This window comes from Aegilops tauschii, chromosome 2 (assembly GCF_002575655.3).
Source record: "Aegilops tauschii subsp. strangulata cultivar AL8/78 chromosome 2, Aet v6.0, whole genome shotgun sequence".
Taxonomy (NCBI): Eukaryota; Viridiplantae; Streptophyta; class Magnoliopsida; order Poales; family Poaceae; genus Aegilops; species Aegilops tauschii.
Window position 1 is genome coordinate 643,469,963 of NC_053036.3, and position 7,610 is coordinate 643,477,572.

The 7,610-nt window shown below is 49.0% G+C and overlaps 2 long non-coding RNA genes across 2 annotated transcripts; both read left to right on the top strand.

Moving 5' to 3' along the window:
• Positions 1-2,388: 2,388 nt before the first annotated feature.
• On the top strand, positions 2,389-3,776 carry LOC141042148 (uncharacterized). The gene is made up of 2 exons (XR_012203962.1): positions 2,389-3,167; positions 3,259-3,776. It is a non-coding gene; the product is annotated as an uncharacterized lncRNA (long non-coding RNA).
• Positions 3,777-4,890: 1,114 nt separating this feature from the next.
• LOC141042149 (uncharacterized) lies at positions 4,891-5,530 on the top strand. The gene is made up of 3 exons (XR_012203964.1): positions 4,891-5,091; positions 5,167-5,331; positions 5,421-5,530. It is a non-coding gene; the product is annotated as an uncharacterized lncRNA (long non-coding RNA).
• Positions 5,531-7,610: the final 2,080 nt, after the last annotated feature.

Here is a 7,610-nt window from a genome sequence, read left to right on the forward strand (position 1 = left end):
ATCTTGGGAACGAGATGCTGATGCAAGATTATTTTTCGGAGAATCCTACATATCCTGCACACCTCTTCCGCAGAAGGTACCGAATGCGCCGATCCCTCTTTGTGAGACTTGTTGAAGCTTGCGAGGCAAATTGCCGGTATTTTACTCAAACAAGGAATGCCGCAGGCTTAAAGGGATTTAGTGCATATCAAAAAATCTCCGCAGCTATGCGGGTGATTGCATATGGCGTTCCGGCTGACTATGCCGATGAGTATCTTCGCATTGGTGAAGATAGCACAATTGAGTCTGTGCGTAGATTTGCGAAAGTGATCGTCCGTGGCTTTGGTCCCGAGTATCTTCGGGTACCAAATGAAGATGACACAAAGAAATTGATGGCAGCTAACAAGAGGAGAGGTTGCCCTGGCATGCTAGGTAGCATTGATTGTATGCATTGGAATTGGAAAAACTGCCCCAAGGCTTGGCAAGGAATGTATTGTGGCAAGTCTCGTGATGCAACAATTGTGCTAGAGGCCGTAGCATCCGAGGATTTATGGATTTGGCATTGTTTTTTTGGTATGCCCGGCACTCTCAATGATATCAATGTGTTGCAACGCTCTCATTTGTTTGCTAGGCTTGCTAGTGGTGATGCTCCTGCTTGCAACTACACTATCAATAGGCATGAATACACAAAGGGGTACTATCTTGCAGATGGTATATACCCTCCTTGGTGCACATTTGTGAAGAGCATCAAAGAACCCAAAACAAAAAAACAATGTGAATTTGCAAGGGTGCAAGAGGCAGCCCGAAAAGACATTGAAAGAGCATTCGGTGTTTTGCAATCTAGGTTTGCCGTTGTCCGTGGTCCTGCTCGATTTTGGGATAAGAAAACCCTGAAGAACATCATGACTTGTTGTGTTATCCTGCACAATATGATTCTTTAAGATGAGAGAGGAATGAACTTATAATTCTTTTACGACAATGTGGGTAGCCATGTCAAACCAGCTAGAGACCCAAACCGCATTAGAGCTTTTCTTCAGACATACAAGGAGATTGAAAATGCAGACACACACTTTCAACTTCAGGAAGATCTCATTGAGCACCATTGGCAAAGGGCTGGACAGTGACTAATTTTTGTATTCATTTGTATTTGTATTCCTGACAAGTTTTGTAGTGCATTATTTAAGTTTGCTACGGTGATTTGAATAATTATTTGTAATGCGGATGATTATTGTTTTATGTTTGATTTGAATAATTCAATTTGTTTTCAATTGTTGAATTATGTTGGATTTGATATTTGCGGGCTGATGATATGCGGGGATGCAGTGGCGCAAAGAGCAGAACCCGTATAGCCGACCCGTAAAAAAGCATATTCCGTGAATATACTTTGTACGGATCCGTTTGGGGGACTGCATCTGTGCCAGCCCGCGCCGGCCCACAAAAACTGTTTTGCGCGAACTGCAAACGAGTTTTACGGACCGGCGAAATGTGGGGTCTGCTAGAGTTGCTCTCAACATGCAAAAGGGCCGGCCCTGCTTAATGTGTCGCCCACTCCACACTTTGACCACGCACGCATGGTGCATGTGTTAGCTTTGTTTACTTTATGACAGTAGAAAACGAAATGGAGGCACGGTGTAGTGAGTGAGCGAGCGTGACACGTACGGCGGTGACTCGCATGCAAGGGACGCGACGCGACGCGACGGCAGGACTCCCTTGGGGCACGTTACGCACGCACGCACGTGTTTCTTGTGTTGTCTTCGTATGGTGTCTTTTCCTGGTGCGACCCTCCCAATGTAGACCACGACGAAAACGCCACGCGCCGGCGCCGGTGCCGCCGCGTCCGGGCCGTGCCCATACCGACCTGCGCGGTAGAAAAACGAAACGAAAGGGGGAATCAAATTCGCACGGTGTGGCGAGTGAGCTTGACATGACACGGCGGCGGTGATTCGCATGCAAGGGACGCGACGCGACGGCAGCCCTCTCTTGGAGTACGTGTTCTACTGAGCTGTCTTCATAGTCGTGTCTTTTACCGGTGCGACCCTCTCCATGCAGACGACGACGAGAGAGCCACGCGGTGGTGCGGCAGTGCAGGTGCAGAAGCATCTACTCCCTCCGTTCGCAATTATCTGTCGCAGAAATTCTAGATGTATTTTAGTTTTAGATATATCCATTTTCGAAACAAGTAATTCCGAACAAAGGGAGGGAGGAGGGAGTACGTATCACAACAGAGGGCGGCATCGATCAGTGCGTGGCAGCGAGCAGAGGCAAATTTGACAATTTTGACCTATAATCGAAAGCAAATCACAGAATGAACTGGTTCCGAAACTACTTCACACCCCTAACCCTTTTGTGTAGCGCCCGCCACACCGGCGCCACACCCTACGGTGCAGCGCCTAGCTCCGGGGCGTTGCACCACTGTCCACCGTGGCAGCCCACGGGCCCGCACCCAGCCGTGCAACGCCTCCGAGCTAGGCGCTGCACCTGTAATGTGCAGCGCCTAGCCGCTAGGCGCTGCACTGTGACTTATATGCAAACGCGCCAGCCCTCTCCTCCCCCACCCTCCCCATTGGCAGTTACAGAAAAAAGGGCGGCGGCCATCTGCACTCCCCCTCTCAATCCCCTCTCCCAAATCCTTCCGATCCGACGATTTGGTCCGTGCATTTGTTCACCAATCCATCGTAGAAGGTACTCTCCTCCGATCCCCTTCTTTCTATCCATAGAAAATATTATGTTTTGAAGATTTGGGGAACCCTTGTTTGAATCTTGCATGTATTAGATTTGGGCAACTTTTGTTTGAATCTTGCGTATATTAGATTTGGGGAACCTTTGTTAGATTAGAATGTGGTTTGGATAGATAGGTTTGACATGTTATTTATATAGTTTGGATACATAGATTGACATGTTTTTTGTATGGAGAAGTAGATTGACATGTTATTTGTATGGAGAAGTAGATTGACATGTTATAGTTTGGATACATAGATTGACATGTTATTTGTATGAAGTAGGCCCAAGTAGGGGGAAGCACCATATGCTTTGGATCTTGCATGTAGTAGGCCTACTTTAGTTTTTTTGAATTGAAAAGATAATCGTGTTGACAAGAATGCTTTGTTGAAATTGTTAGGATGGTTTGGCTTCTCGATGATCACTGGGACCATCAACACCGGTCGTACGCTATGGCGGTGCAGCAGCGGGTAATATTGAAAGTGGCCGGTGTTATGAATTTCGTATGTTTGTTCAAACACAAATGCCCCATATGTAATGTTATGATTTGTTTGTTTGTAGGAGCTTGCACCTCTGAAGCTTCGGTCTCACGGGATCAGCCTTGGAGGGATGAGCTATGATGAGCGGTACACACCTTATGTTAGGGAGGCAGGACTTCTCCCTTTCATTGAGTTGGTCCGCCGGTCGACGCCACCCAACAATGCTGCAGCACTCACCGCGCTTATTGATCATTGGAGGCCAGAGACACACACTTTCCATCTTCGGACCGGGGAGATGACCGTGACGCTGCAGGATATCGCTATGATCACCGGTCTTCCTATCGATGGCAATCCTTTATGTATGAACACCGATTCTGAAGGGTGGCGCGCGCAGATGCAAGCCCTTATCGGTATGGTTCCTCCGGAGCCTCGGGAGCCAGAAAGGGAAGATAAGAAGAAGGAAAGAGTCGCAGCGGGCGCTACTTTCACGTGGATATCATCGCACTTCGCTCATTGCCCCGATGATGCTAATGAGGACATGGTGAAGACTTATGCTCGTGTCTACATGTGGTACGTGGTATCGAGGACAATGTTTGCTGATGGCACCGGCAAGAATGCTCCATGGATGTGGCTGAAGGCGTTGACCGTCTTCGATAGAAAATGGAGTTGGGGTTCGGCGACACTAGCTTACTTGTATCGACAGGTATGAAGTTGTTTCCTTTTCACTTCATTGATACATTATCAATGCGCTCTTGCGGCAAATTTGACCATGTTTTTTTTATGTGCAGTTGGACGATGCCAGTTGTAGGCACACTGGAGGTATTGGTGGTTGTCTGCTCGCACTTTCCATATGGAGCTGGGAGCGTTTGCCGGTTGGACGACCTAAGACCGTGAAGTATGAGGATTGGGACGATAAAGACGACCCACTACGGCTCCCCACTTGGGCTTACAAGTGGGATGTGTTAAATGAGACGACGGATGATCCCTCTATAATGTACAAGTTGTACAAGAGCGAGCTGGACGCGATCACGCCTGAGCAGGTGAACCAACCTTGCATAAGTGATTATCATGCTTGTATCTTCACTCGATATCAATTTTGCATTCAATCCCATTTTGTAGGTGGAATGGGAGCCGTATGGAAAAGGAGAGAGTTTTGGTAACCCTATAGAGTTCAGGCTTAATCCGATGTGCATTAGGGATAGGGATCTCTGGCATATGCGGTGCCCACTGATATGCAACTGGGCGGTTGAGCTTCACCTGCCACATCGAGTGTTCCGCCAGTTCGGTTTGTTCCAGCCACACCCGCCGGAGTGGGAGGACACGGACAAGTTGCTACACGCGTAAGATATAATTAACCTTGAGCACTTAGCAGCTTCTCGACGGTTTCGATGATGCTAATATCTTGTTTCTAACTTGCAGGTTGGATAGGAAAAAGCAGCGGAAGATCAAGGATTGGGCCAGCCATCACAGGAAGTATGTCGTGCAGTTCGCTCTTAGTGTGGAGCAAGCAAGGGCTGGAAAACGAGCCCAGCTTCGTGAGCACTACCCGATCGCGTTCAACAACTATCTCGCCTGGTTTCTTGCAAGTACCCGCGTGGAGGTATGCCAGCCGGCGTATGCTGAGGAGATTCTGGAAGAACCCACCATCTTTGATGAGGTAGCCCAGCACCAGTACAACGCATTAGTCAGGAAAGGCAACTCGGTGATCCCTTCAGCTCCAATGATGAACTTTGTGGTTAGCCCTTTTTGCTTTTTCATTCGCACTTTTCACATCTTCGCTTGCCTAACACTTTGATACCGTTTCTGTTCATAGCGTGCCCAGATCAAGAAAGCAGCTGACGAGACCGAGACTATTCTGGAAACAACCCCGGCTGGCAAAAGCGATGGGGAAGGTGCACTTCGAGAATTCATTAAGGTTCACATCTCCTTCAAACTAGCACTTAACATTTGTTGGTACGTTCCATGTCTCATTCACTTGTACATGTTGCAGCGCCAGGGCCAAAAGTTAAGGCGGCTATCAAACCTTTTCGGTTGTCGTGACCCCGAGTATGTATCACCAGAACGGTCTAGGTCGGCGACACCATCAGATCCCGCTTCGGGGCAGAGCCATGGTGAACCTTTCACGGATGAGGATGTGGGTGGGGTCACCCAAGAGGTATGGCATGACGATATATATCCATTTGTTGATGCATTGCTAACTATATCCTCACACACGGTCTTTCCATATCTTTTGTTGGTGCATAGGTTGCTGATGATATGACCTTGGGGACGTACCGGGCTCGGTCTGCATACGAGTTGAAGCCTAGGAGGGGAATCAACAAGTACACACCTGAAGACTTCACCCAAAGAGGCAAAAGGACCGTCGGCACCTCGCGAATGGCGGCTTTGGATGACTATTTGGATGACGATGTCGAACCGGTGGCGGAGCCGGAGCCGGAGCGGGTTCCTCTTCCTAGGAAGGTGAAGAAGATAAGCGTCAAGAGGGGGGGAGGACCCAGCAAGCGTGGAAAGCACTAGTCATCTTAGTTTTTTTATAATGTTGAACTTCGAGTGCGATTTGTTATGTCGTTGAACATGGAGTGGTCGTACCTTCTATGTCGTTGAACTTGGAGTGGTGGTAGCTCTATGGTAAACTGGAACTTATTGTGATGGTCATTTCTATGAAATGAAGTCTTTTGTGAACCCTTTGTTTCTTATACTAATTGTTATACTTGGAGAAATGATGTCGTACCTGAATGTTTCTTATACTAGTTGTTGAACTGTGGCTGAAAGAACTGTGGCTGAAAAAGACCCAGTAGAGGGGGGGAGGAGGCACAGTAGGTAGGCCTCTAGTTTCAGGCAAAAAATTGCTAAGTGTTTGTGCAGCGCCTAGCACGCAGGCGCCACACACTGCAGTGCAACACCTAGCACGCAGGCGCTGCACTATAGAGTGTGGCGCCTCCGTGCTAGGCGCTGCATATGTCTGTAACTAGCCAAACTTCTGTTGCTTTCTGGATAGCTACAGACATGTGCAGCGCCTAGCTTGGAGGCGCCGCACTCTACAGCGCAACGCCTAGCTCGCAGGCGCTGCACTATAGAGTGTGGCGCCTCCGTGCTAGGCGCTGCATATGTCTGTAACTAGCCAAACTTCTGTTGCTTTCTGGATAGCTACAGACATGTGCAGCGCCTAGCTTGGAGGCGCCGCACTCTACAGTGCAACGCCTAGCTCGCAGGCGCTGCACTATAGAGTGTGGCGCCTCCGTGCTAGGCCCTGCATATGTCTGTAACTAGCCAAACTTCTGTTGCTTTCTGGATAGCTACAGACATGTGCAGCGCCTAGCTCGGAGGCGCCGCACTCTACAGTGCAACGCCTAGCCAGCAGGCGCTGCATATGTCTGTAACTAGCCAAACTTCTGTTGCTTTCTGGATAGCTACAGACATGTGCAGCGCCTAGCTCGGAGGCGCCGCACTCTACAGTGCAACGCCTAGCCAGCAGGCGCTGCACTGTAGAGTGTGGCGCCTCCGTGCTAGGCGCTGCATATGTCTGTAACTAGCCAAACTTCTGTTGCTCTTCTGGATAGGTGCAGACATATGCAGCGCCTAGCACGGAGGCGCCACACTCTACAGTGCAGCGCCTAGCCCGCAGGCGCTGCACTATAGAGTGTGGCGCCTCCTTGCTAGGCGCTGCACATGTCTTTAGGTATCCAGCAACCAACAGAAGGTATGCCTACAGTTTCAGGCAAAAATTTCGCTAAGTGTTTGTGCAGCGCCTAGCCAGGAGGCGCCACACTGCACAGTGCAGCGCCTAGCCCGCAGGCGCTGCACTGTACAGTGTGGCGCCTCCTGGCTAGGCGCTGCACTAGTCTGTAGCTATGCGGCCAGAACAGAAGGTACTTTACAGTTTCAGACACTTGGACTTGGACTTAGTGAATTTTTTAGCTATCCAGAGAGCAACAGCAGCTAGGCGCCACATGGTAGATTGCAGCGTCCAAGTACTTCACGACACATAGTAGTTCATAACACATACTACTTCACGACACATGGTAGTTCGTACAACCAAATCAAGGAGGACACATAGTAGTTCACCGCACATAGTAGTTCTTACAACCAAATCAAGGAGGACACATAGTAGTTCACCGCACATAGTAGTTCTTACAACCAAATCGAGGAGGAGACATAGTAGTTCACGGCACACAGTAGTTCACAACCAAATCGAAGAGGAGACATAGTAGTTCACAAGCAAATCGAAGAGGAGACATAGCTCTATTGCGTAGAGGAAGGCCCCTTTCCCTTCTTCTTCTTCCTCTCTTCTTCCTCTTCCTCCTCCCTTTTTCTTATGAGGTGAGCCTCCTTAACCACCCTCTCCATGAATATCTGCTTGTCCCTCTCTTCTTTTTCAGCTGCAATTGCCCAAAGCTTCATGGTTCTTTCTTCAAAATCCTGTTGACGCTTCTT